Source organism: Dreissena polymorpha, chromosome 9 (assembly GCF_020536995.1).
Source record: "Dreissena polymorpha isolate Duluth1 chromosome 9, UMN_Dpol_1.0, whole genome shotgun sequence".
NCBI classification, from domain to species: Eukaryota; Metazoa; Mollusca; class Bivalvia; order Myida; family Dreissenidae; genus Dreissena; species Dreissena polymorpha.
The window spans coordinates 99,338,105-99,358,508 of record NC_068363.1 but is presented as its reverse complement, the minus strand read 5'-3'; the positions used below and the strand labels follow the sequence as shown (position 1 = coordinate 99,358,508).

General features: G+C 39.1%; 1 long non-coding RNA gene across 1 annotated transcript; it reads left to right on the top strand.

Moving 5' to 3' along the window:
* Nucleotides 1-9,735: 9,735 nt before the first annotated feature.
* LOC127845324 (uncharacterized) lies at nt 9,736-13,879 on the top strand. Its single transcript, XR_008033178.1, has 3 exons — nt 9,736-9,858; nt 10,466-10,591; nt 13,102-13,879. It is a non-coding gene; the product is annotated as an uncharacterized LOC127845324 (long non-coding RNA).
* The last annotated feature ends 6,525 nt before the right edge of the window (nt 13,880-20,404 follow it).

Sequence of the window (20,404 nt, the reverse complement as noted above, 5' to 3'; positions counted from 1 at the left end):
GGGGTAGGTAATGTGGATATGGATGGTCGAGATAGACCGTGTTGTCATAAGATATGTTCAGAATTAATTTGAAGTCAATTGGTGAATTAATGAAAGAGTTATGTTTAAAAAAAAGTGTGGGTACCAAAAAAGTTTGGGTACAAAAATTGTGGGTGCGAAAAAATTATGCCTCCACAAAATTGGGATACGAAAAACAAATTGGTTACGAAAAAAAATTTGTGCCGCGAAGTACGCGAGTAAACTCCGATATATATATATAAATATGTATGTGTACAATATTCCCATCGATAAGGCGGTGCTGTTTAACGGATAATATGAACCGTCAGAGCCGCCAGAGCCGCTTAAGCCGTCGGAGCCGCTAGAGCCGTCTGAGTAACTATATAAAGGACTTACTAAGTACGGATTGGGGCTAGTTAAGAACCCGTGAAGAACAGTGAAGTTATTGTATTATATTAAGTTTGTTAACGGAATATTAAAAAATATTAAATTAACTAAACTATTAAAATGACTTGTTTCTTATTCGGAAATAATTAAGTTTCTCCAATGTGGTGAAAAATATACAGTCGACAAAAAATAGTAATATTCACCACATTGATTGGTCCCGCGATAATGTCCTGTTTCTATCCATTGATTGGTTCCGCGAACCGGATCTTTAAACATTTGAAATACACGTGGTTGTGTTAAAAGGCTGTGAATTTGGACTAAAAATAAAATTATATGGATTTGTTGGACACATATCATTGACCAACTTTATCGAAATTAATTAAATTAAGATAAATAAACGAATAGAAGTGGAATTTAAACTTCAAAATGACGGCTTTAAGGTACGTTAAAGCAGTAAGAACAAGGTACATAAACAGCCTTGAAAAATAAATAAATTCTGCCAAAGATATTCTTAATCAAGACTTAGAAAGTTTGGATATAACCAAAAAATGAGGTAAACACGTGTGTTCAGATGTTTAAAAAAATATAGTGATAAGGTTGAAATACAGTGTGAAAAGTACATATCTGCATTAGGTGAAAATGAGGACGATGAAAAAGAAATTGACAAGGTAATGGACGAGGATATGTCTTTATGTGACAGAGCTACTAGATATGTTAGTTTGCTGGAACAGTTAAGTACGGACATTGTTTCTCAATTAGCAGATAAAAAAGATACAGAAGAAAAGGTACTTCCTGCCCAAGACGAGCTGAAGTCCTTCATGTTGGAGCAGAGTCTCCGTCAACGAGAGTTCACCGAACGTCAAAGTGCACAGCAACATGAATTCATGGAGTACATGATGAAAAGTCATCAAATGTAGCTGACGTTCCCATCAAATCACGTTCGACGTCAGCTAATTACCCAAACTTGAACTGAAATCATTCTTCGGCGACAAAGCAAACTGGCCGGAGTTCTGGGATAGTTTTGAATGCACTATTAACAAAAATGCACGTCTTTCCGATATAGAAAAATAATGTTATCGTCAAAGCAAGCTCGGCGGAGAAGCAAAAAGGGCAATATCAGGACTTTTGTTGTGTAATGACAACTATCGAATAGCTGTCGACATACAGAAGGAGCGCTTTGGAAAGAAACAGGGCATTATCGGCATTCATTATTCGGAAATGATGAAAATTGCACAACCCCAAAATAACGTACATAGTTTGCGACAGTTTTTGGATCGGTATGATCGGCATCGTCGCAGCCTTGATGTCATGGGAGAGAATACCGATTAGAATTTATTTGTGTCAATGATTAAGACGAAACTTCCAAGAGAAGTCCTGTTACACCTTGAGGTTCAGAAAAGAGTTGACAAAGAGTGGACTTACAAGGAGCTCCTTTGCAGCTTACGGACATATATTGTCGCACGTGAACGTTCGGAGCAAAACAGTATTTTAACCAAAGACGAAACCAAGCAGGGTATCGCAAAACGGGTGGCCTATGAAAATCAAGCGTCAAAACTCGTCTCGAAAGGAGCTAATAAAGAGACTCCATTTCAACGGCGCACATCGGCGGAGACATTATTGACTGGATCCGCCGGAAAATTAGAATTATTAAAAAAATGCCGATACTGTGAAAAAAGTCATTGGAGTGACGAGTGCAACGAGTACAAGACCATTGACGAGAGAAAAAAGATATTGAAAGGATCTTGTCATAAATGTTTATGGCAAGGACATAAATATGAGGAATGCAGACGGAGCAAACTATGTGTGTATTGTGGCAAAAAGGACGCCCATCACCGTAGTTTATGCCCGAAAAGGTTTGCTACAAAAAGCAATACTGGAAATGAATGCGCAAATGCCATGAATGAAATAGAATTCAGTTTACCTAGAGAAGAAGGTATTTCTCAAAATGTTCTGGTATCGACAGGAGAAATAGTTTTCATGCAGCGGCGACAGCGGAGGTTACTTCGCCTGCCAATAAAAGTGGGTTGAATGTACGCCTGCTGTTTGACTCAGGATCACAAAGTAGTTACGTAACCGCCCGCTTGCCGGAGAAATTAGAATTACCTAAAGGTAAACAGCAAGAAATAAAACTAGTTACCTTTGGCAGTAAAACACCAAAAGTGATTAAAACACTTTCAACACAATTCAACTTGAAGCTGAAGAATGGAGAATATATGACTATAAGTGCGAATATTGTACCAGAAATAACAGGTTGTGTTGAACGCAAACTATTGACTTTAAGTGAGTATCCAGAATTACAACAAACCTTGAACAACGTTGATCTAGCGGATACAATACCAAATCAGAATGAGAACGTGACTTTGGATATTCTAGTTGGAAATGACTTCTATCTTGACATTGTGTTGTCGCAAAGAATAGAATTACAACTTGGGTTGTACTTATTAAATTCGAAACTTGGATGGCTTCTAGCTGGAAGAAAATGTGATAGTGACTCTACAGTGGAATCCGCAAGTATGCTTATACTTACGTACGGGTCAAGCATCGAACAGTCGGGTACATTTACGACAGTTAATAGCTCATTACGAAAACCGCCAGACATTGAAGAATTTTGGACCATAGAATCTATTGGGATAATAGATGATCCGACAAGAAATGATGACGAAGAAGCAATGCGAAAATTCAAAGAAACATTGAAGTTTGAAAATGGTCGTTATCAAGCAACTTGGCCCTGGAAAAATGATACACCCAAATTGCCATTAAACCGTGGCCTCGCACCATGCAGGTTAAGGTAAACAGTCGGAAAGTTGCGTGATAAACCTGAATTACTTAGACAATACGACTCCCTTATCAAAGAACAATTACAGAAGGGGGTCATTGAGAAAGTAGATACGAATGTAACAGACGGTGTAACACACTATCTGCCACACCACGCTGTGGTCAACCCTAAAAAAAACAAAGATCCGCCTCGTGTACGATGCTTCCTCTAAAAGAACCAACAGTGGAATAGTTGAATGAATGTCTACTAAGAGGACCTGTGTTGTTACACGACCTTTGTGGTATTTTACTGCGAATTCGTACTTTTAACGTCGGAGTTGTTGCTGACATTGAAAAAGCCTTTCGTCAAGTTGGATTGCAAAGGGATCAAAGAGATGTTACTCGATTTATATGGCTGAAGGATTATGAAAACAATAACACAAACGATGACAACATACAAGAGTACAGATTTTGTCGCGTACCTTTTGGGGTAATATCTAGTCATTTTATTTTGGTGCCACGATTGATCACCATTTAGAAACTATAAATACAAATCTTGCAGACAAACTTAAGAACATCATATATTTTGACAACCTAATCACCGGAGCAGATACAGACAGCGAAGCTGTTAACATGTACACCAAGGCAAATGTCATGTTTAAAGAAGCAGGCATGAACCTTAGGGAATGGTCAACAAATTCAATCTTTGTGAATAACATAATTCAAAGTGAGGACAAATCGTCGATGTCTACAATCAATGTACTGGAACACGAATCAAGACACTTTGTCATTGAAAGAACCGTCTCCTATGAACAGTTTGGTAAGCAAACGAGCAATCCTTAAAGATTTAGCCTCAGTATTTGATCCGCTAGGCTTTATGTCCCCCGAACTTTGGAGGGGGAAGGTGCTCCTACAAGAATTATGGAACACAGGACAACATTGGGACGATGAGTTGGATGCAAACGAGATTGAACGGTGGCTGCACATTAAGGTATCACTGGCGGATATTACGGATGTTTTATTACCAAGATGTATTGCAATGAAAACAGAACGTAATATAACATACAAACTAATATGTTTTTGTGATGCATCGGCAAAAGCCTTTGCAACACCAATTTATCTTTACCAAGAAATGGACAATCATACAAAGGCTGATTTGGTTTTCGCAAAGTCAAGACTCGCACCAATTAAACAAAAAACAATACCAAGACTGGAATTAATGGCTGTTGTTATTGTTGTTAGGTGTGCTACATTGTGAAAACACAATTACACATACCAATTCAACACATTTTAGTGTGGAGCGACTCTCAATGCGTTTTAAATTGGATAAAATCAAAATGTATATCTCCTGTTTTCGTTGGAAATAGAGTCAAGGAGATCATGAAAGCTGAAAATGTTGAATTTAGATATGTGTCGAGTAGTGAAAACCCCGCTGATTTAGCTACCAGAGGAGCAAGTGTTAAACAACTCAAAGGGTCTATATGATGGCATGGACCAAAATGGTTGCAAAAGCCAAGTAAAGAGTGGACAACAAACAATGAAAACGAACACATACCAACCAGCGAAAGCTTGATGACGGTTATAAATTTAGGTGAAATTGATATAAACCAGGTGAATGAAGTACAAAAGCCACCATTTGAAATCGACATCGAGAAGTACTCTTCGGTCTCTAGGCTTATACGAGCTACTGCTTTTGCACTTAGGTTTCGAAAACAATTAAGAGCACACAGATTCTCTAGTGCTACACTGAACAGCGAAGAATTAACTGTTGCGGAAACCACGTGAATACGATACATTCAACGTGAGCATTATGGTGACAAAATCGACTCAATAAAAATAAATAAAAGCAACAGTATACAAAAACAACTTGGGCTAATTATAGACAATGATGGACTTTTGCGATGCAAAGGAAGAATGTGCAATGCTGAATTAAATGCGGCTATGCGACAGCCTATTTTGTCGCAAAAACAAAGTCATTTTACACGGTTAATGATTGCTAAAATGCAAATTGAGATTCTTCACAGTGGAGTATCACAGACGTTGAGTTTTCTTCGACATGGATTTTGGATACCAAGTGGGCGTGCAATTGTGAAACAAGTACTACGCAATTGCCTTGTATGTTGCAGGTGTGAAGGCGGTGCTTATAAAATGCCTGAAATAGCTCCGCTACCGAAATTGCGTGTAACGGAGTCTACTCCGTTTTCACACGTTTGGCTTGATTACTTGGGCCAATTCTATGTAAAGACGACCGATGAAACAAACAAAATTTGGATCTGTTTGTTTACATGCATGGTTACCAGAGCGATACATCTCGCAATGGTTCCCACATTTTCTACCAAAAACTTTCTTATGGCGTTTCGACGTTTAATAACAACAAGAGGGAAACCCGATGTTATCATTAGTGACAATGCACCTCAGTTTAAACTGGCAAATGACATGTTTGATATAAACTGGCGTAAAATACTCAAACATGAGGACATACAAAACTATGCTTCCGGAAAAAGAATCAATTGGAAATTCATCGTAGAGCTTGCCCCGTGGATGGGAGGGTTTTATGAACGGTTAGTGGGTCTTGTTAAACGGTCTCTGAGAAAGTCAGTCGGTCGAAATCTTCTTACAGAAATTCAAATGCAAACCCTCGTTAAATAAGTAGAGTCAGCAGTGAACTCGCGTCCATTGGTCTATGTAGGAGACGACATAAACTCTTCAATATCACTAACCCCGGCACATTTTCTGTCACTCAATCCGAACGTAGGTATACCTGATTCGGACGGTGACGATGAGGAATATTTACCAAGAAGGAGTAGTTCGCAAAAATTGCTTGACATCTGGAAGAAAGGCTAAAAATTGTTGAACAAGTTTTGCTTACTTTGGCGCGATGAATATTTATTAAGCCTTAGGAAGCGAAGGCAGACACATCTAAACAGAACCGAATACAATCTCCACATACCGTTTTGGTAGGAGATATTGTTTTGGTTAAAGACGAAATGCCACGTGGATGTTGTAGACTTGGTCAAATTATTGGTCTAAGCACAAGTTGTGATAGGCATATTCGGTCAGCAAAGGTGCGTTTGTCTAGTCGGCGTGTTATAAATCGGCTCCTGAATTTACTTTTCCCAATCGAAACCTCACAAAATGTCGACCATGAAAAGCCGACTCTCGAAGTAAAATCGACAAGTCAGCTTTCTAGACCAAAACGACAAGCGGCAGAAAAGGCTAAGAAAGCAATAAAATACTTTAGCGTCAATTAATTCATTTAAAACAAGAAATATATAACTTTTGTGATATTATACATTTGAATGAAAGAACACTGGTTAAAAGTAAATGATTACAACATGTGAGTTAAAAACGAGATAAAAATATTAGTGACTGCAAAGGGATCGGACTCATACGCTGCTTCCGATAAACGAAAAATAGGTGAAATTAAGTACATATCTTATTTGTATAAACATAGTATGTCGCCTTCGTGGCGGAGTTTCCACGTGCTACCTTAAAACAACTTAATCTTGAAGGAGTTATACATAAAAAAGGCAATGGAGCTATAGTCAGCAAGTGCTCGTTTTCCTCGTGCAAAGTGGAGGTATATCAGTCTCGGTCAGTTTTAAAACGTTCTCTTATACTGTTTACACGCACTTTATAAATTCCAATCATGGGTGACGTTCAATGAGATACATGTGGCAAAAAATATTCAAGTAAAGGCAATCTTTCTAGACATATCAAAGAAAAGCATGGCGACAAGTTATTATACTTTAAATGTTCTGTTGAAAATTGTACATCGAAATTTATTCGAAGAAGTTATGTTACTAAACATTTAATTCACAAACATGGATTTGAAAAGACATTAGCAAAGGAAAGTGTAAAAGAACTTATCTTCAACGCCGAGACGGAACATGTTCAGAGACATCACACACCAGAGAAAAGTCATCAGGTATACACCATTGCGGTTGAGAAGGAAGAGGTTACGCAACATCGCATTCCTCTCACAGAGAGCTGTTTATATTCGGATATTTCGGATGACGAAATCGATTTTGGTAACGGGATGGACAGTGTTATCGTAGGGAAACCCCCCGGGCTGCATGTCGTCGGCATGAGTAGCACATCGTCCACGGCGTCGCTTGGTGAGGAACAGGGCATTTCAGCGTCGCCATCACCATCTTCGTCATTGCATGCAGATGAGGGTCTTTTGTTTTACGAGCCGACCTTGTACGAGGTCTATCAACAGGCGGAAGCACATACATCATCTGAACCGTGCCTGGATTTAGTGCCTTTTTACATTATTGAACCAGAAGAAGCAACAGGCGATAATGACATACCGCAGTTTAGCGGTAATGAGGAGACTGTTGTGGAATTGATTAACGTTGCGTTCAAAATTAAGACTACATATCAAGACAATCAAGTAATAAATGTTGAAAAAACAGCCTTCACCTACACTGATAGATTCAATCCTCAGTGCACAAATCCAAGAGACCTATTTGCACACATGCAAAATATGTTCGAGGAGTACGCGAACGAGTGGAATTAATATAACAGACATAACTTGATAATTAAATATTAAGTAAATATTTAATTATTTCTTGAATAGGCATTTCTTGTTATTTGATATGAGATTAATATCACCATTTATTGTGGCCATAGGTTATTCAGTTGATAATGATATATATTATATATATATATATATGATAGCAAGCGTATTTATATATATCTGAACATTTATAATAAAGTTAATGTAGTTTGAGTATCAGCGACGCTATTTGTCTAGATTTTGTAAGAATAAATGTATTTGCTAAGCAGATGTGGCAGTAATTCAGAAACAAACCTGTCAACATAATAATGCAATTAATTGTCAATTAAAATGTAGTTAACTGGAGAGCAGATGTGGCAGTCAATTTAAATGTAATTAACTGTTGAACAGATAGGACAGTATCTCATAAAATTATCGTTAAAATAAATGAATGCAATAAGTATGTATTTTAATGTCAAGCTGACGCTTTACACAAAGTTGTTGCCCAAGCTGATGTAATTTTGCAACTTCCTATGTTCAGATACATGTAATCTGGTCCAACCAGTTTTAGCCGGATCTGGGTGCAACTGCTTTTAAACAACACTGTATATATATATATATATATATATATATATATATATATATATATATATATATATATATATATATATATATTGTATGTGTATTTTTATTTATAATATATATTTATATACATTTATATATATATTGTACACTGAAATAACACTGAAATATAGCCATGCGTGTCTGTCAATCTGTTCTTGCGCCCAAATTTTCAGGAAAAGTTCTACGTAATGTATTTCCACAAATAACGTTATGCTGTTTTGACCGTTGAGATAAAATATGTCAACAGCCTTTTTCAGTAGTCATTACATATCAAAATAAAGTTTAAGTAAGTTCGTTTGTATTGTTCTTGTCATAGTCTCATCTTTCACATTAACACAAAAATCTTACTTTGGAATGAATAATCACTATACCAGACGACTTACTGACCATTAGACAACTTTTTTACTGTAAGACCAGGGGACTGACTAGGTTATGCTGTAACCCTTTTTCGTGCCGTCAGTGGCGGTGAATATGTACTTTTGGCCACTGGACGTCTCTTTGAATGGACCAATTAGGTCGACGCAAAATAGCTCTAAGGGGCCAGAGACCTTTAATTAAAGAAACAGCTACAAAACAAACTTACCAGAATAAAATGCACTTATGTATGCATCATGGAATCATATTTTTCCTTAATACAGTTACAATATGTATCCAGAACAAATAATTATAAATATAGCATATTGTTTATCAACTATATGGTAGTTATACATTTTGACATTAATTAGTTCTTTATATTTATTATATCGTACGATTCCCTTATTTCGAGCATAACCTAATTTCGATCACTTTGTTTACATTAATAACGCGACTCTCGTGATGACGTCACACGCATGTGCTCCGAGTATTTTGTTTTACTAATATTAGCTTCTTCGTTTGAAAATAATTACAGACACGACGAATATAAGGAAAAACCCAGATTAATTGTATTTAAAAATCTTACTTCAACTAAAATAATCCAAAATTATGCCTATTTCTTGCATTTTTTCGGTACTCTTTATATAACTTGCTCATAAATTGCAGACCACTGCCCTAGTTTAAACACAACAAATTCATGTATTAAATTTATTTGAATGAAAATTCTTTATTTTTTTCACGATTCCCAGAAAATCTTGCATGGAACAATCTGTGAAAGTACATCGCGAAAATAGGTTACATGACGATATACACACGTTCAGTGGGTAAGCCCTGTCCCGATTGGATGATAACTTTATCAAATCTTTTAATAGAAACATAAATATACCAAAATTTTATTTGAAGAAATTGCGAACTTTATTTCTTTTTCAACTCTTGAGCACTTTTTCTTGTCAATGACATAAATTTATTAAATGGCAAATAGAAGATATGAAAAAAGATAAATTAATCTTTCAGTTTCTCTAAATTTGTTCAGTGAATCGAATTTTTGAAGTTTTGTTGACCTCCTGCCGATTGCAATCGAGTACTCTCGCTTTTCGGATGTGACCTTTCGACTCAAGGTTAACAACGCGCGTAGTGTATGTGGTTTGCGGGTGTGTATGGAACTATCGGCTTTGCATGTTTACGCTGTAAATAAAACAATTTTGACATTGGTTGAACGGGAACGAAATAAATCTTGAAAGGTACATCGTTTATTGCGGCATTGTTTGAATTAATTCAGAAATTATTTTAGTTGTTTCCTTAACCGCTCGACTTAAGGTAATTGGAGGATACTATATCAAAAAGATTTTCCGTACATGCGATATATAAAATCCATCACTTAATCTATGTGTTATTCTTTTAAGGTAATAGGCCATTCGCTTTAAATGAAAGTGTCTCCTTGTAATGTTTTTGTCTTTTAACAGGGCATATTGTAGTTAAGTAAAACCTTTATTTGACGAAGCTCAGGTTTCTTGGCAGGTTTTAATGGGTCCGGCTTCTGACAAGCGGCACATGTACTCACCTAAAATATCGGATTGTATTGTTTATGGGTATGTCTGTGTGTGTGCATGTGTATGTACATATACAGTGATCAGATAATATATGAAAACAAGCGAAAAAGGTACTATGGCCGCCAAAGGCACTCACAAAAAAACTCCTTCAGGACGTTTTAAACATCCTCCTTACAACCATTGAACAGTTCACGTTACCGGGTACAAATATGTACAGGTCACAACCTAAACCCAAATTTATTTGATAATACTGTGTCTTTCTTTAAAAACCTATTTCATAAGAAAGTATTTTCAGCAGAAAGAAATTCAGCTAGAGAAAGTTGACCTCATTCAACACAATGATTGTTTATGTCTAAGACAGGACCAAGACAGCGCTTTTTCAACACCTTTGGTTCAAATATAGTGGATAGAGTATGATGGAAAGGTAAATGGGTGAAGCATGAGGGTGGTGTTTCTGGGTAGTGCATGAGGGTGGAGTTTCTTTGTGGAGCATGAAGGTGGGATTTTTGAGTGGAGCATGAGTGTGGGATTGTGGCTAGAACATGAGGGTGGGTTATGTTGGTGGAGCGTGAGGGTGAGGTATGTTGGTGGTTCATGAGGGAGGGTATGTAGGTGGAGCATGAGGGAGGGTATGTGGGTGGTGCATGAGGGTGGAGTTTGTGGGTGGTGCATGAGAGTGGGGTTTGTGGCTGGTACATGGGGGAAGTGAATGTGGGTGGAGCATTAGGGTGGATTATGTGGGTGGAGATGTGGTTGTAGCATGAGGTATGTTGGTAGATCATGAGGTGGGGTATGGATGGAGCATTAGGGAGTGGTATGTGGATGGTGCATGAGGGAGCGGTTTGTTGGCGGAGCATGAGGGAGTTGTTTGTGAATGGAGCATGAGGGAGTGGTTTTTGGATGGAGCATGAGGGTGTGGTTTGTGGATGGAGAATGAGGGAGTGGTTTTCTGATGTAGCATGAGGGTGTGGTTTGTAGATGGTGCATGGGGGATTGGTTTGTGTATGGAGAATGAGGGAGTGGTTTGCGGATGGAGAATGAGGGAGTGGTTTGTGGATGGAAAATGAGTGTGTGGTTTGTGGATGGTGCATGGGGGAATGGTTTGTGGATGTAGAATGAGGGATGGTTTGGGGATGGTGCATGGTGGGTGGTTTATGAATGGAGAATGAGGGAATGGTTTTTGGATGGAGAATGAGGTTAGTGTATGTGGATGGAGCATGATGGCAATGTTTGTGGTGGAGAATGAGGGTAGTGTATGTGGGTGGCGCATGATTTCAATGTATGTGGTGGAGAATGAGGGTAGTGTATGTGTGTGGAGCATGAAGGTGGTTTATGTGGGTGGAGATGTGGTTGTAGTATGAGAGTGAGGTACGTCGGTGGAGCATGAGGTAGGGGTATATGGATAGAAAATGGGGGTGGATTATATGGGTGGAACATGTTGTAGGGTATGTGGGTGTAGTATGATGGTGGGTTATGTGGGTGATGATGTGGGTGTAGCATGAGGGTTATGTATGTGGGTGGATCATTAGGGTATAGTATGTTGCTGGCATGTGTGGGAGTTACGTGGATGTAACATGAGAGTGGGGTTTGTGGGTGGGGCATGGGGGTAGTGTATGTGGAAGGAGCATAGGGGTAGTGTATGTGGATGGAGCATAGGGGTAGTGTATGTTGATAGAGCATGGGGGTAGTGTATGTGGATGGAGCATGGGTAGTGTTTGTGGATGGCGCATGGGGGTAGTTTATGTGGATGGAGCATGGGGGTAGTTTATGTGAATGGAGCATGGGGGTAGTGTATGTGGATAGAGCATCATGACGATGTATGTGGTGGTGAATGAGGGGAGTGTATGTGGGTGGTCATTAGGGTGGGTTATGAGAGTGAAGTATGTGGGTGGTTCATAAGGGTGGGAGTGTATGATGAGGGCGGGGTGTATGGATGAAACATGAAGGTGGGTTATATTGGGTGTAGCATGAGGGTGAGGTATGTGGGTGGATCATGAGGGTGGGTTATGTGGGTGTAGCATGAGGGTGGTGTATGTGGGTGGAGCATGAGATAGGGAATGTGGCTGGCATATGAGGGTGGGGTTTGTGGGTGGATCATGATGGCAAGGTATGTGGGAGGAGTCTGAGGGTAGTGTATGTGGGTGTAGCATGAGGGTGAAGTATGAGGGTGGATCATGAGGGTGTGGTATGTGGATTGAACATGAGGGTGGTTTATATGGGTGGAACGTGATGGTAGTGTATGTGGGTGGCCATGAGGGTGATGTATGTGGGTGGCCATGAGGGTGGGTTATGTGGTTATAACATGAGGGCGGGGTATATTGGTGGAGTATGAGGGTGGTGAGGTATGTGGTTGTAGCATGAGTGGGTTATGTGGATGTAGCATGAGGTTGATGTATGTGGGTTGATTTTTAGAGTAGGGGAAGTGGCTGGCACATGAAGGTGGGTCGTATGGATGGAGCATGAGGGTAGTGTATGTGGGTTGAGCATGAGGGTGGGTTATGTGGGTGGAGATGTGCGTGTAGCATGAGGGTGATTTATGAGGGTGGGGTATGTGGGTTGAACATGAGGGTGGTTTATATGGGTTGAACATGATGGTAGTGTATGTGGGTGAAGCATGAGGGTGGGGTATATGAGTGAAGCATGAGGGTGGGGATGTTGGTGTAGCATTATGGTGAGGTATGTGGTTGTTGCATGAGGGTGGAGTATGTCGCCTTGGCATTGGGGGGATTTTGTGGATTGAGCCTGAGGGTGGGGTATGTGGATGGCGCATCAGGGTATGTTAGCGAAGTAGGATCGGATTCCCAATATATGTATGGTTTAAGTGTTATTTCTGGGTAAAATAATCACTATTAATTGTTTAAGTACTCCTAATCAGATGGTATGTCCTGTATTGTGATCCATGCCTTGTATGTTTTTAAAATTATCTTCTTGCAGGTGCCTGGATGTTACTGCTTTTATGGACAGGAAGGGATACCCGTGTTGTGCTTGTGTGAGGACCTTGTAGATGATGTTGAAGTGAGAACTACATATAGCGAGAGTGTGTTTGGGGGGAAATGATGTTTCAACAACTGAGACACCACAGATAATAGTTTGGAACATAATGAACTTGTTGGATGATTAGTGATCAGGGTCAATGTTTGTGCCTCACATGATAGTGGCCGTATTGCTGGCAGTGTGCCTTTTGAGGCTCTCCACCCCTCCAAGTTTGCAAATATGGCGGCGTTGATAGAAGTATGCGTTATTTGTTTGCAACTTCAATTTGTTTATTATACTGTCCTATTTCAATTGGATCACTGTAATTAATGTAGTTACGAGCGCAATGTCAGTATATCCCCTAATCACCTAACTACTGACCCCTCTCATGCCATTTATACGCAGGTCAAAGAATCCACTTCCTGGCCCCTGTGAAACTTGTTAACAGACTTCTTTCTTGCCACTATATGGAAACTGTGTATGTGTTAACAGGAAAGCATCGCTGACTCCTATCACATGATGTGTTTAATATAAAAACAGGGGCATATACAAATGGTTGATATCCAGTTTCTGTAAGCTGCATTTTATTGCAAAGTATGTTGTTTTCTTACCAAAGAATCTTAGCGTTTTTCATTTTTAATATGTTTTGTCTGTGATACTAGTATCTTTGATTTTATCTATGTAAACAATTAATATATATGTATATATTTATATATATATATATATATATATATATATATATATAGAGAGAGAGAGAGAGAGAGAGAGAGAGAAATATTAACCGTTCTCAGATTCGACCACCTCCTTTTCATACCAATTCTTCTTGGCTTTAAGAATGCATTGTGCTATTTTATGCCAAATACAAATTTTGCTTATGTTATGCTACGAAATGAAATGTAATTTTACATTTAGTTAATAAATAAGCCATTTTGACCTAGTGTTATATTTTATATGAACCATCATTTAGAGGCCCTCGACTACATGTATGTGTTATTTAATCATGACTGGGGTCCGAACTGGCTACGTGTAGGAAGTAAAATATTTCATACAGAATTGAATTGCTAAACAAGTGCCCCCCTATATGGGCTATAAGTTGTAGTAGCAGCCATTGTGTGAATACGTTTTTTGTCACTGTGAACAACGGTGGTGGTGGTGGTGGTGGTGGTGCAGTAGTAGTAGTAGTAGTAGTAGTAGTAGTAGTAGTAGTAGTAGTAGTAGTAGTAGTAGTAGTAGTAGTAGTAGTAGTAGTAGTAGTAGTAGTAGTAGTAGTAGTAGTAGTAGTAGTAGTAGTAGTAGTAGTAGTAGTAGCATTACAATAACAATATTTAAAAATGATCAAATGGGAAAAGGTAACCTAGCACTGGCAGTAAATATTGGGCTCATTTACATGTCAGATTTGGAATCTCTGCTGTAAAATGAGATTTTAAATGAATTTAAGGGAGGCAAATGCTGTAATAAAAAGAACATGCATAAACGGTAGTTGTTTCCCTTGTTTGAACCATGCTAAATCCTTAAAATGCCTATTTCCAGTAACTGTGACCTTCAACTGTGACCTTGACCTTTGACCTAGTGACCTCAAAATCAATAGGGGTCATCTGCGAGTCATGATCAATGCACCTATGAAGTTTCATGATCCTAGGCCCAAGCGTTCTTGAGTGATCATCCGGAAACCACCTGGTGGACGGACCGACCGACCTGACATGAGCAAAGCAATATACCCCCTCTTCTTCAAAGGGGGGCATAATAACTGATAAAATAACTTCCTACCGGACATTTTCCCAATTTGATGGGGGTGATGGATGGGCAGATATCAGACATAAGCAAAGAACAACAAATACACTCAACACAAATTATGGTGCACAATGAGAAATTTACTGGATTAAAGCATTTTGATGACTTAGGGGAAGAGTTCAGCTTGAAATGTCACATTTTACTCTATAATTCCCGGTTCATGAATGTCTTCCTATCAGAACATTAGAATATATTGCTGTTATGTTGTAATTATGCATTTGCACACTTCAGTATGTGGTGCATTACAACTAGTACTTAGCGTATTTTCTACATTGTCAGATACATGTACCAGTTCCGATAGACATCAGTGCAGCCAGATTTTGATAAACAAGAACGTTAACAAGGTTTTTCTATAGCCATATCAGGTAATCATAACATATGTTCTGACCAAGTTTCACGAAGATTGGAGTATAGATGTGACTTCTAGAATGTTAGCAAGGTTTTTCTATTGCCATGTGAGCAAATATGCCCCCTAGGGGCCATGTTTTTCAATGAACCCGAACCAGTTTCAAACATTCTAACAAATGAGATATCTTTAAGACAAATGTTGTGACCAAGTTTCATGAAGATTGGACTATAAATGAGACTTCTAGAGTGTTAACAAGCTTTTTCTTTATTTTGACCTAGTGACCTAGGTTTTGACCTTTTGTGACGGAGTTTCGAACACAACGAAGATATCATTGGGACAAATTTTCTAACCAATTTTCAAGGCAATCAAGCAATAAATGTGGCCTATAGAGTGTTAACAAGGCAAAATGTTGACGGTGCATGAAGGACAAAAGGTGATCCAAAAGCAAACCACACGTTGTGCTCAGGTGAGCTAAAAATAAGAAACTAAACATTACATGTTTCATTAAACAAATGTCATCTTTGTTTTCACTAGACTAAATTTCCAGTACTTGGTATTCGTAATATCATAGTCATAGAAGTGAAGATTATGCACATATACAGTACATAGATTAGTATGTTCACACATTCAAATATATGACCTCAAGCGTACCCTGAAGAACAGTCTTGCACAAACACTCGTGCCTGGTGACACATCCAAACCAAGCCAGCTTTCATTGTTTGACGGCCGCCAGAAGGGGCTCTTGTGGACCAACAAGTGTTGTAGTTATAGTACAGACATACTTGTTGGTCTTGTGCTCAGTGTAGGAGATGCAGAGCATTCTTCGGAGACAATTATGTTCAAATGCCTGTATCCTGCATTCTTTTTCAGCATGAAGCATCCATGTCTCGCAGTAATAGAGGATGGAGACTATATGGGACATGTAGAATATGAACTCAAAGGGGAATGCTGATGGAACTGCTTGTTTGTAACCTGTTCAGTCTGGCCATCCCTGCGGTCACCATTGCAATTCTGAGTCGGACCTCAGCAGTACTGAAACCATCCATGGACAGGGTTGCGCCCAAGTACTTGAAGCTGGTGACTTGTTTTAGCTGCTCACAGTGTGATCTGTGCACTGGTGTTGGTCGAGCTGTGCACCATGATCTTCGACTTCTTTGTGCTGACCTCCTTCCCGTATGCTCCTGCTATTTCATGTTGGTGAGATCTTGAAGTTCACTGTGCTGATGCCACACATGAGGTCAATGTCATCAGCTAATCCCAAGTTGGAGATGGGTCTTCCACAGATGGAAATAGAGGTGTGGTGGTCATGGAGAGTCTCCAGCATTATCTTTTGAAGGAAAAGTTTGAACAGGACGGGAGAGAGCAGACAATCCTGACATACGCCTACTGATGTCCTGAAGAAGTTCCCCTGCTGATCGTTGAAAAGTACTGCACTGCTGGCGTTTCCATCGAGTTTTTGAATGACTTACACCATCCCTTTGTCAATGTTAAATCCTCTCTTAAAGTGCCGTAGGCCATCGTGCCACAACTGTCTAAAACTTTCTAAAAGTCGATGAAGTTGTAAAAGAGGTCACATTGGTGTTGAAGGTGTTTCTTAATGATTCAGATTCTAATGGATTGCTACATGTAAACAGATAGTTACATATCAATAATTAAATGGCAAAAACTCCCTGCAAAATGGACTAGAACGCTGTAACAAGGATGTGTATTTACATCCTAGAGATGTTGCATATCAAATTTCTTCAACTTTGAATCAGTATTGTCTGATACCTCAATCAGAATTTAAAATTGTAAAAGATGGAAGAACCGATATCGACTAGGACAGGCACGATTATCAGGATAAATTTTTGTAGAAACATGCAAATGAACTTCCATCAAATAGGAATTCTGATGGACGGACACAACAGTGACTGTAATTATGCTCCACCATTTCAGGCAACTTTAAATAATATGGGGCTTCAACCATGTCTGCCAAAACACTAGCACACTTGTCAAATGTGTCTTGTTCTGATAAAATTGGGCAAAATGCATGTGCATAGTGTCGTCCCAGATTAAGCCTGTACAGTCCGCATAGGCTAATCAGGGACGATACTTTCCACTTAAACTAGATTTTCGGTAAAAAGGGACTTGTTTTAAACCAAAAATACCATTCAAGTGGAAAGTGTCGTCCCTGATTAGTCTGTGCGGACTGCACAGGCTTATCTGGGATGACACTTTATGCACAGAACAAGACACAAATGACTGGGCAACTGGTTCTAACCCTAACATGCTCCACTCCTTCCAACAGTGTCATCTCAACTGAGCAAAACATGATACCTGTCCTTATTCTGCTCATATTTGTAAGGGACCATTGGAAGTGGTTAGATGCAGGTGATATTGTAACTTAAGAGTAAAACTTCAATTAACAAGAGCACCGCCTTGCGGGTGCAGACCGCTCATCTATTTTCTTTTTAAATGTGAAGGGACTCTCAATTTCAATCACAAAGGAAGGAGGGGTGAAGTGAAGAGGGGTGTATAGTGTGGGGGTGGTCATTTATTACATTATCTTCCAAAAATGCAGGAAAAAAAGAAGAAAAAAAACCTCGGTGGTGGGGGGGAGGGGATTCTTGGGTGCGATGGTTGGACGGTATTTCAAAAATAAAACAAGGGCTGTTTGTAAAACATGCATGTCCCCAATATGGGCTGTCAGTTGTAGTGGCAGCCATTGTGTGAATACGTTTTTTGTCAGTGTGACCTTGACCTTTGACCTAATGTAAGTTATCATCCGGAAACCATTGTACTATTTCGAGTCACTGTGACCTTGAACTTTGACCTAGTGACCTGAAAATCAATAGGGGTCATCTGCCAGTCATGATCAAGGGGAGAGTGAGAGGGGGGTATAATGTGGGGTGTGGTAATTTATTAGATGTTTAAAAAAAAATAAAAATAAAATATTTTGGGGGGGGGGGGGAGCCGGGGGGGGGGGGGGGGGGGGGTAGGGGGCAGTGAGAGGGGGGTATAATGTTGGGTGTGGTAATTTATTAAATGTTAAAAAAAAAAAATTTAGGGGGGGGGGCGGGGGGGGGGGTAGGGGTGAGAGGGGGGGTATAATGTGGGGTGGGGTAATTTATTAGATGTTTAAACAAATATATTTTTTTTTTTGGGGGGGTGGGGGTGAAAGGGGGGTATAATGTGGGGTGTGGTAATTTATAAGATGTTTAAAAAAACTTATTTATTTATCTATTTTTTTTTTTGGGGGGGGGGGGGGGGGGTAGGAGGGGGGGTGAGAGCCTAGGGGGGGTATAATGTGGGGTGTGGTAATTTATTAGATGTTTAAAAAAAAATTGGGGGGGATGGTGGGGGTAGGGGGGGAGTGAGAGGGGGGTAAAATGTGTGGTAAGGTATTTTATTAGATGTTTAAAAAAATCTTTTTTTTTTTGGGGGGGGATGGAGGGGTGGGCGGGGTATAATGTGGGGTGTGGTAATTTATAAGATGTTTAAAAAAAAAAAATTTTGGGGGGGTGGGGGGGGGGGTAGGGGGTGGGGGTGAGAGGGGGTAATAATGTGGGGTGTGGTAATTTATTAGATGTTTTAAAAAAATTGGTGATGGGGGGTAGGGGGGGGGTAGGGGTAAGTGAGAGGGGGGTATGATGTGGGGTGGGGTTATTAATTAGATGTTTAAAAAAATTGGGGGGTGGGGGGTAGTGGGGGTGGGGGTGAGAGGGGGGTATAATGTGGGGTGTGGTAATTTATTAGATGTTTAAAAAAAATTGGGGGGTGAGGTTGGGGGGGAAGGGATTCTGGTAGGGGCGTGGGGTATTGTTTGGGTGGAATCCATTGTGGTATTCAGGTAAGTGTTGTTTTGTCAAAGTAATAATAAAATGTGATTATAAAAAATAACAAATGATCTCACACTGACATGATAAATATCCTCTATTTATTAAACATGAAATTTAAACTTATTTCATTTGTTTCCCCTGTATTTAAGAAAGATATTATAGTGTATTACCTCCCCTGTCCTGCTTATATTTATATTAATCAACAAAATTAAACATTAACACAATATTTAATATACAAAATATACAAAAAATCTCATATTCTGATAATATTTTTACTGATCCACTTTATTTTACTCAAAGGATGACGTTTCATTGGACTGATAATTATAGATTTAGGATTACAAACCAGTTGCTTCAGTTATATTGTTCAGAGTTCGCCATGTTGGCCGCGTATGCATTCTTGAGTTATCATCCAAAAACCATTATACTATTTCGGGTCACCGTGACCTTGACCTTTGACCTAGTGACCTCAAAATCAATAGGGGTCATCTGCGAGTCATGATCAATGTACCTATGAAGTTTCATGATCCTAGGCCCAAGTGTTCTTGAGTTATCATCCGGAAACCACCTGGTGGACGGACCGACCGACAGACCGACATGAGCAAAGCAATATACCCCCTCTTCTTCGAAGGGGGCATAATGATAAAAATATTTGGGTTTTTTTTAACCGTTTCAAAAAAAAAATGGGGGGGATGGGGTGGGGGGGGGTATAGTGTAAGGGAGTGGTGGTCATTTGTGAGATGATCTTAAATAAAAATAAAAAAAAATGGGGGGGGGGGGATTCTCTATAATCTACATATCTATCATTGATTTGATCAATTAATGGGCATGGAAGAACATAATTTTATAGACTATTTCTGATTTCATCAAGATAAACATTCTGACCAAATTTCATAAAGATTGGACGAAAACTGTGACCTCTACTGTCAAAACAAACAAATTGTTGACGGACGCACACACTCACGCACACACAACGGACGCCGGACATCACACGGTCACATATGCTCACCATGTCACTTTCGTGACAGGTGAGCTAAAAAGTCTGTGCTTTTCTTTCATTATTAAATTGTTTACTTCCCAGATTTTTATGTTGCTGAGTTTCAAGAAATAAAATAAAATTCAGTTGATAATTGTGTTACTTATATTAAAATGCACATTTTTAAGATGATTTTTAAAAGACATTTATAACAAATTAAACCTTAATAGACAAGTATTAGCAATATAATCGCTAAAAGTAGCAACTAAAATATAAAAAAGAAAAAATTAAGGAGAAATAAAACACACACAAAAGTAATCATTTTTGTAC